We start from the raw sequence: 10,097 nt of genomic DNA, 5'->3' as shown, positions 1-10,097 counted from the left end.
TGGGTAAAGGGGTAGGAGAAGAAAATGTGTTCAAGATCCTTTGAACCATTCCAGTAGGGGATGCAATTATGGTTGGCAGGAATGTGGTAGCTAATGAGGAAGGTCTAGGTGGGTAGGCCAAGGTTGAGAGTTCTCCAAAGGGAGAGGGAGTGGTAGGGGATATGCATTTTGAACCAAACTAAGGGGGGCCCAATAAGCAAGGGGAAGTGAAGCAAAAAAGGTTCCAGCCCGAGGAGGTGGAAAAGGTATTAGCGAAGGAAGGGAGCCAGATTGTGAAGTCGTGCAAAATGTCCCGAGGGAGGGGGGAGGACCAACTTTGTATGAGACAGGGGTTGGGAAGGGGAGACCAAGAACCACCAGAGATAAAAGAGGAGAGGGGAGTAGATTTGGGGATGCATGCCACATACACTTTGCAGGGACCCAGGAGATTGTAGAGAATGCCCATCGAATGCCATGGGTCAAGCCAAAATAAGATGGAAGAACCAATGGATATATGGGTGGAGATGGCGAAGAGGGCAAGTGTCACCTCCAAACCCAAGAGAAGTTAGAGGGATGGGAGTGTCCAAATGGAGTTGGATTTTGAGGAGATATGAATAGACTCACTTAACCTAGATGAAGTCATTCGTAGAAGCAATCTTCTAGATGAGCTTCAAGCGGTAGGCTACATTGACATCTTGGATGAGGCGGATCCTAAGGCCACTCTCAGATTTTGGCCGGCAAATATTCAGCCAGCTGGTAGGCTGGAGGAAGAGAGAGGACTCTTAGCATTTCTAGAAGAAGGCGCAAAAGAGTGTTCCTGTGGCATTTATGGTGGTTCCATGGTCACTTGATGTTCTTGTTTATGTTAGTTGCATATATTTTTTTCCTTGTGTCTTTTTGCTAGTGTTTTTGTGTGTTTTTTGTTGCAAGTTTGGGCAATGATGGAAGAACTCAGGTGCACTATGGCAAGCAGCTGGTTTACATGTTGGGGGGAGATTTGAGAGGGCTAATATGAAAATACCTTAGCTACAGACTTGTGTTTGAATCAAAGGAGGCCTTGGTTCACATGGTTCGCACTAATTATGCACCACACCTTTTCATTGTGTTGGACCGAGTATTTAAAGGCTTTTCTTGGTTCATTTTTGTGATAGATGAGTTAGGGTTTCTCTTCGTCTTCCTCCTCTCTTCACTGTGATGTGATTCCCTTGGATTTGTACTTGTAATCTTACATGGTGGCGTGGTTTTAGGTTCTCGGATGTGGGTATCATAGTTTACACACTTGTAGTTCTCCCCTTTCTAAGATTACAAGGCTTCTATAGTGCATTTGGGTTCGAATCTGAGCCCCCAAGATGTAGGTCTTATTAAGACAGAACTTCGTCATCAAATCTCTCTTGTTCCTAGGGGCGCGTTTGATAACGTTCTTAAAAAACGTTTCTGGCGTTCTTCTATTCTTTGGGAACGGAAGAACGGGTTAGAGGCGTTTGATAAAACGGTTCGTTCTTCTGTTCTTTAAGAACGGACCAGTCACAAAAGTGTTCTGAAGAACGTTTTTTGTAGAACATAAAAAAGATGTTTTTACCAAAGAACAGAAACGGAAATGATAAAATTGGTTCAAATTGAAGCCTTAGAACAAGTTTATCAAACACCAACTTATTTTTCAACAAAAAAAAAGAAAAAAGAAAAAAAAACACTAACATATTTTATTAGTATTTTAAAAATATTTTCAGAACGGATTTATCAAACGCCCAATTTTAAGCAAAGAACGGTATTTTAGCACAGAAACATTAAAAAACGGTTTTGCATAAGAACTGGTTTCTCAGAATAGAAACGTTACCAAACGCATACCTATTTTCTTGTGTTGTTCTTCATTGATTTCCAATAAGGGATTAGAATTGTAGAGTACTGGTCCAACAGATTTGGTTGTTGGGGCGATGGATGGACTTTTTGAAGCAATAGAGCATGCGGTGTTTTCTTCCATCACCCACAATTAATTTACACTAACTATGCTTGTCTGAATAGGTTTTCGCCCCAACCTAAGGCACCATGGCCATATTACCTTGTCTCTAAACTGTTATGTTATCTTTGACATATATCTTACGATTGAGTGTAAGCTAGATTGTGACACCCCCTCCCTCTATAATGTATTTTTCCTACCTTGTTGTCTTGCCTTTACAAGAGGCTGTTTCAATCTTGTTGCAGGCCAAGATTTTCATTTTTAGGAGAATCAAGAAAGCAAATAAAAGAAAAAAATTAGAGACATTATCTGGTAATGGTGTTAATATATCCCAACTCCAATACTTCGTTTGGTGGTTGACCCCATCCCCTTTCGTTGTAAAATCAATTTTAGCTTGCTTCTAGAGTATTAACCTAGAGATCGAGGTTAATATAAATGTTCTTTTTGACCAAAGAAAAAACTCAAATACTTGGTTCCATCATTCTTTGATGGATTAGTCAAAATATTAATAATAACCACCATCTAGTGAGTGTGCCAAAGCTGGTCTAGATGAAACTCAGGTCCAACAAATAAATAAGGGTAAATATCACTTACCTCCCTTCTTAGCTGGACAAATAGCACTTCCACCCCCTCTTAGTTAGATAATATCACTTACCTCCCCTCTTACCTAGCAAATATATCAAACACCTCCCCTCCGTTAACTTTCTCGGTTAAATTTAACTTTTACCGTTTAATATTTTTTCTAAAACACTAGACTACCCTTAGCTTAAAATATTTTTTATTTTAAACACTAAATTACCGTAATCACCATAATAGTTAAAATACTAAATTACCTTCAATTAAAACAATTATTAAAAACCAAAAACCATAGTTAAAATCTAAATTATCTTTAATTATTAAAAGCCCAACATACCCTTTTTTTAATTTTTTTTATCAAACAATTAAAATAACATGTATTACTATCAAATAAAATAAAAAATGCAATTAAGAAAAAAAAAAAAAAAAAAAGGGTACGTTGATAAAATTAAACGTCTACTATTTTTGGTTTTTTAATTGTTTGATAATTAAAAAAAAATGTTGTGCTTTTAATAATTAAAGATAATTTGGGTTTAAACTATGGTGTTTTGGTTTTTAACAATTATTTTAATTGAGGGTAATTTAGTATTTTAACTGCTAGGGTGATTACAGTAATTTAGGGTTTAAAATAAAAAATATTTTAAGCCAAGGTAGTTTAGGGTTTTAGAAAAATATTTAACGGAGTTAAATTTAACCAAAAAAATTAATGGAGGGGAGGTGTTTGATATATTTGCTAGGTAAGAGGGGAGGCAAGTGATATTATTCAACTAAGAGGGGGTGTAAGTGCTATTTGTCCAGCTAAGAGGGGAGGTAAATGATATTTACCCAATAAATAAATAACCATAATAACTATCGAAAGTAGCTGCGCAACGATATCGATCCTCTTTTGGATGCAGCAATGTCTGGAATCTGGAGGCCACCAGTGAAAGACAGATCAAGTAAGTCTCTCGGTTATGCCAAAAAATAGTGTAATTAAGCCTCTCTGTCTTCGCAGTGAATGGCGCAAATGGTGAGGGAAGTGGCAAACCCAATAATTGTATGTGAAATACAAGAAAATCATGACCTTCTCTTTTTCCTTTGTACCTGATATGGAGAAAATATGATCGGACCGGGTTCTTACCTGGTTCGACCCTCGACCCCGGTCGAGACAGAGGGAATCGACTCGCTCCCGAGCGAACCGGATCCAGAAGATGGCTTGCTGAGGAAGAAAACTTATTCAGCTACAAGCACGCCCTAATTCAACTTATGAATTATGTTAATTACCCTAATGATGGCAGACTCAAATTGACAACTGCGGCTAATCATTATCGAAGGGATAATCATCACATAACCTAAAGGTTATCTCAGGAGTTTGCTACTAGTCCAAACTAGTAGAAGTCTATCGCTCAACGGATTTAACTGTTAAGATCCAACGACTACCCGAAGAAGGCTCAAGTGCATCCAACGAAGGAGATTCGAAGGTACACTCTATATAAACCTCACTGCCATACGAGGTGGAGGACAGATTCAGATACATACTGATAGACGTAAACTATCAAAGGCTTACGATCTAGATCATCTTTCCCAGTTCTTTATTCCTTAGCTTTGTGCTTCTAGCAGAGCCGTTTGTGATTAAGTTCATTAACTGACTTAGCCTTCGGAGGTGGACTCCCGACCCCCGCGGTCGGGCCACATCTGACGCTTTGGTTTTGCAGGTCATCACGAGGAGATCTAAGGGCTAAGCAGATTTTGGACGCATCATTTGGCGCCGTCTGTGGGAACCGACTTGTAAAGCCATGGTGACTAGATCGGCAGCAGCCGTAGCAGCCGCTGCACAACGCGATTCCGGTTTTCAGATCCCTGGAGTGAATAATCCAGATGTTCCCCAGGGAAGCCAAAATCCTATCGAAGTAGATGGTGGTCAGGGAGGACGTAATCCTCCTGATACATTCCAAGATCAATTGAATCAAGTAAAGATTCAACTCTTGGAGGTGAGCCAAGCACTCTGCATGCTCACCAGACGAGTGGTGTTACCACAAGAACCTGACCAACGTGATCCAGGGAGGCGCGTGTTACCACGTGATCAACCGCGTGATCAAAGATTGGCTGAAGACCGGAATATCGGTCAGAACTTTCGTGAAGGTGACCGAGGACCTAGGAGAATTGACGATCAACCTAGGCGGGACGATCGGTTCGACAGACCGCAGGAAAGTACAACCGATTCAAATACAAGGTTGGACACAGGGGTGAGAACTCACTCACCAACTGTCAGAAGAACCGGTCCCGATGATCGAGCAGTTCGCGATGAGCGGAATGTTCGGGAAGGACGGGCTGTTCGTGATGATCGAATAGCACGTGATGATCTTGTTAATCGAGGTTGTGATCATATCGCTAAAGATCACCCGACCTAGATTGGTCAGGAATTGGCCAACATCAATCAGAAGTTAGGGCAGTTGGCTAAAGGAAGGATGACTGAGGATATTTACTCAGTCATTAGGAAGACCCCCTTTGCCGAGCCAATTGCGAGATATCAGTTTCCCCATAACTTTCGTTTGCCTTCCTTTTCTACATTCGATGGCTCTGGAGATCCAACGGCCCACATTGGCTATTATCAGCAGACCATGGCAGTTTCAGGTAATTCTGACGAAATTTTATGCAGGGTTTTTGGTTCATCTTTAACCGGAGCAGCACAAAAGTGGTTTTCGAACCTCCCCTCTGGAAGGATCGTAAACTTTGATGAATTGGCGCCCAAATTCATAGGGCGATTCTAGAGTGGAATACAGGTCAAGAAAACGGAAGAAACCTTGTTTACTGTCAGACAAGGAAAAAGCGAATCAATCAGAGAGTTTCTGAAAAGATTCAACAAAGTAACGATGGAGATAGAAAATTTGGATGAGCAAGTAGCCAAAACTGCTCTATTCACTGGACTCACTAACCGGAAACTCTTGGAGTTATTACTATAGGATATGCCTGCAACTTATGTTGAGTTGGTACAGAGATGCCAGAAGCAGGCTAAAGTCATGGAGATCCTAGATGCGCGCCAAGGAGATAACAAAGTCTCCAATAAGGAACGTAAGGCTCCCTGAAGGCTCTGAAGCGAAACGAAGCCAAAGAAAAATGTCCGTGATCGGGTTGGAAAATCTCAGGCTTGGCGCCAGAGGTCTCTCGGTAAAAGTGAATATACTCCATTGAATGTTCCTTGGGCTGATATTCTAAATATCATCAAAAGGAAAAATATTTTGAAGTGGCCACCTAAAATTCTTTTGAAGCCTGGGGAGCAGCAGGATCGAGAAAAATATTGCCGATTCCACAAGGACTATGGTCATTATACAAATGACTGTCGTCATCTGAAAGCAGATATTGAGAGATTAATATCTCAGGGACATTTGTCCAATTTTGTTAGCAGAAGGAGGGAGGAGCCACGTGAGTCACGCGTGGTTGCTCCTAAAAGGGATCGTTCGGTTAGTTCAGAACGATCAAGGGAGGCTCCGAAGTCTAAGAAGGGCAAGGAGGTGACTGAAGCTACTTGGTCACCTATCCTTACCATTTTCGGAGGACCAGAGCCCGAATCACTCCGCAATTTGAAGATGAAATCCAAATTTGTCGGAACCGGAGAGACGCAGAAGCGAAAGAAGCTCAATGGTGAAGATTCGATCACCTTTGGCAAGGAGGATGAAAGAGGTGTTTGTTTACCTCATGATGACGCCATAGTCATCAAGGTAGAGATTGCACGTCGGGAAGTGCATAGAGTTTTGGTTGATACGAGGGTCTGCAGCTGACCTGATTTCTTATGAAGTGTATCAAAAACTGAAGGTGGATGAGGACTTGATGGAGCCTTCATCCACGCATCTATATGGTTTTGCAGGGTTCGTCTACGGTGGCGGAATGATCTATCCAGTTGGACTTATCTATTGGAAGTTTTCCTAAGGAAACAACCATCCGAATCAATTTTTTGGTGGTTCGGGAGCTGCCAGCTTACAATGTTATCCTCGGGCGACCATCTTTATCCAAGATAGGTGCTATTGTTTCGACAAAACACCTGAAGATAAAATTCCCGACTGATATGGGAATTGGTCAAGTTTCCTCTGACCAGAGGATCTCTCGGCAATGTTACGTTGCCTATTTAAAAGACAAGGAGGGCCCGAGGAAGGTGATTGCCCTACCTATAGAAGTTCGAGACGATCAGGAAGAAGCAGAGATGCAAAGGCCTGAACTAGTGGAGAAGCTGGAGCAAATGCTTCTGTGTACCGAAGATAAGAAGAAGATTACTTATATCGGGTCTGAACAACTGGAGAAATTCAAAGATGAGTTGAAGTTATTTCTTCAACAGAATAAAGACATATTTGCATGGTCTGCTGAAGACATGCTAGGAATCGATCGGGCTGTCGCAGAGCATAAACTCTGGATAGATCCGAAGGTGAAACCAGTGATACAGAAAAGGAGAAATTTCTCCATTGAAAAGTATGAAGTCGTTTGGGGCGAGGTTGAAAAACGGAAGAATTCTGGTTTCATAGAACCAATTGAATGCCCAACCCGGTTAGCTAACGTGGTAATGGTAAAAAAGGCGAATGGGAAGTGGAGAATGTGTACAGATTACACAGATCTCAACAAAGCTTGCCCTAAAGATTGCTATCCGTTGCCTCAGATTGACCTCTTGATAGATGCAACTGCAGGATATGAAACTCTAAGTTTCATGGATGCCTACTCAGGGTATAATTAGATCCTTATGAATAAGGAAGATGAGAAGTTTATGGCTTTCATGACTGATCGTGAAAGCTACTACTATAAAGTCATGCCATTTGGCCTGAAGAACGCAGAAGCAACATATCAGAGGGCCATCAACAAGATTTTTAAAGATCTGATAGGAAAGAATGTTGAAGCTTATATTGACAACATGCTAGTGAAGAGCTTTACAAAAGCAAATCATATTGCAGATTTGACTGAGGTATTCTCAGTACTGCGAAAATATCAAATGAAGCTGAATCCAAAAAAGTGCGCCTTTGGAGTTCCCTCGGGCAAATTTTTGGGCTTCATGGTGTCACAGAGAGGTATTGAGGCTAATCCTGCCAAAATATAGGCTCTAATTGATATGGAGGCTCCCAAAACTATTCGTGATGTGCAATGTTTAACAGGGAGAGTCCGCTTTGAATCGATTCATCTTTAAGTCTGGAGAAAAGTGTTTGCCATTCTTCAAGGCACTCAAAGATTTGAGGGGCAACAAGGAGGCAAAGTGGACCGAAGAATGCCAGAAAGCTTTCGAGGAGTTAAAAGAAGCACTCGGACAACCGCCGATCTTGTCCCAACCAGAGAAGGGGGAAATATTCCAGCTATATCTAGCGACGTCCCTTTCGGCGGTCAGTGCAGTACTTGTTCGTGAGAAAGATAAAAAACAGTGGCCGATTTACTATGTGAGCCACATATTGCTAGATGCAGAAACACAATATTCGCAGATTGAGAAGCAGGCTCTGGCTCTCATGATGACCGCCAGGAAGCTAAGGCCATACTTTCAGGCTCATCCAATTAAGGTATTTACAACTTTTCCTCTCAGTAAAGTTCTTAATAAACCTGATTTATCTGGAAGGATGGTGTCCTGGTCAGTTGAACTCATCGAGTTCCAAGTGAGCTTTAAGCCCAGAACGGCAATCAAGGCTCAGGCGCTAGCTGATTTTGTAGTAGAAACTACTGCACCAGTGGAGTCCACCATTGAGGATCCCATTATACCAACCACTTGGGAGGTATATGTGGATGGTTTGAGTAATAAAGATGGAGCAGGAGCTGGAATTCTATTGAAAAGTCCAGCAGGCTTTATTATTCGATATGCTTTGAGATTTGCATTCGGAGCAAGTAATAAAGAAGCAGAATATGAGGCTCTGATAGCTGGACTTCGGTTGTCAAAAGCATTATCTATCGCAGATGTTACTATTTATAGTGACTCTCAACTTATAATCAACCAAGTCCAGGGGGAGTACGGTATTAAAGAACCACGTTTGTAGAAATATCAAGAGATAGTGCAGGCATTTCAAAACCAATTTCGGAATTTGAAGATATCTCAGATTTCGAGGAATGAAAATTCATGTGCAGGATGAGCTATCCCGACTAGCCAATGCCAAAGAAAAGAATCTAGACCCTTCGGTCTATATTGAAGAGATAACATTTCCAAGTTATCATGAGAAAGAAATTTCTTATATTGAAGCAGAGCGTTGCTGGATGGATCCGATAATTGAGTATCTAAGAGATGACAAATTACCTGAGGATCCGAAAGAGGCAAGGTTGATCAAGATACGATCGGCGAGATTTGTCATTCAGAATGGGAGACTATACAAAAGATCTTATTCTGGACCCCTTATGAGATGTATAGGCCCCGAAGGAGCAAAGTCAGCTTTGGCTGAGGTTCATGAAGGAATTTGTGCGGCTCACATGGGTGGACGAGCCCTGGCCCACAAAATTCTAAGACTTGGGTTATATTGGCCTAAGATCCAAGAGGCTGCTATGGAGTATGTTCGTCGATGTGGCAACTGTCAAATTCATGCTATAGTATCGAAGTGCCCGGCGGAAACCATGACTTCAATTCTAGATCCCATTCCCTTTGCGATGTGGGGAATTGATATCATGGGCAAATTCACCACAAGGGTCAAAGCGGACGGGAATATCCGATAGTAGCAATTGATTACTTCACGAAATGGGTTGAAGCCAGTGCACTGGCAACAATTACTGAGAAAAAAGTGGAAAAATTTGTGCTTGAGTCAATCATATATCGCTTTGGGATTCCAAAGATTATCGTCACTGACTATGGTACTCAGTTCGACTGTCCGCAATTTGAGCAATTTTGTGGAACATATATGATCGAGCATCGTATGTCCTCGGTGGCATACCCCCGAGCAATGGAGAAGTAGAGATTACTAACCGAATGCTACTCGGAAGGAATAAAGAGAAGACTCGAAGCCGATAAGGCTTCTTGGGTCGAAGAACTTCATAACGTCTTGTGGGCCTATAGAACTACGGTTCGAACACCCACAGAGAGAACTCCATTCAGTTAGCATATGGATCTGAAGCATTGGCACCGGTGGAGATAATGACGGGGATATTACGGGATCGAGAGTTCGAGGAAAAAGCAAACGAGCAAGGACTGCTTGATAGTCTTGATTTGTTGGATGACGTTCGGGCAAAGGCAATAGCACGAACTCAAAATTATCAAAGAATGATAGCGTCTCATTATAATACTCGAGTGAAGAATCGTCGGTACTTAGCCGGAGATTTGGTGTTGAGAAACACCTTAGCTTCCGACCCACGTCACCAAAGAAAATTGGACCATTCCTGGGAAGGACCTTATATGATTGTAAAACCAGTTGGTTCAGGAGCTTACAGGCTGAAGAACATCAACACCCAGAAAGAGTTGGATCGTTCGTGGAATGCTAGGCATCTCAAAAAGTTTTATCCTTGATGATGATTTCAATTTTGTTCGTGATGTAAACATTTTCAACTCAATCAATGCAATTTTTGGCTTTCAACAAATTATCTTTTGATTGGGGGGCATCATACACCACATTCAAGAACAAGATTCAACTATAAGGCATCGGATGAAAATCCGTGTGGGTCCTTTAACACTTAT

This window comes from Hakea prostrata, chromosome 3 (assembly GCF_041222555.1).
Source record: "Hakea prostrata isolate BN-2017 chromosome 3, UWA_Hpros_2, whole genome shotgun sequence".
Classification (NCBI taxonomy): domain Eukaryota; kingdom Viridiplantae; phylum Streptophyta; class Magnoliopsida; order Proteales; family Proteaceae; genus Hakea; species Hakea prostrata.
Note: the sequence above shows the minus strand (reverse complement) of the source record.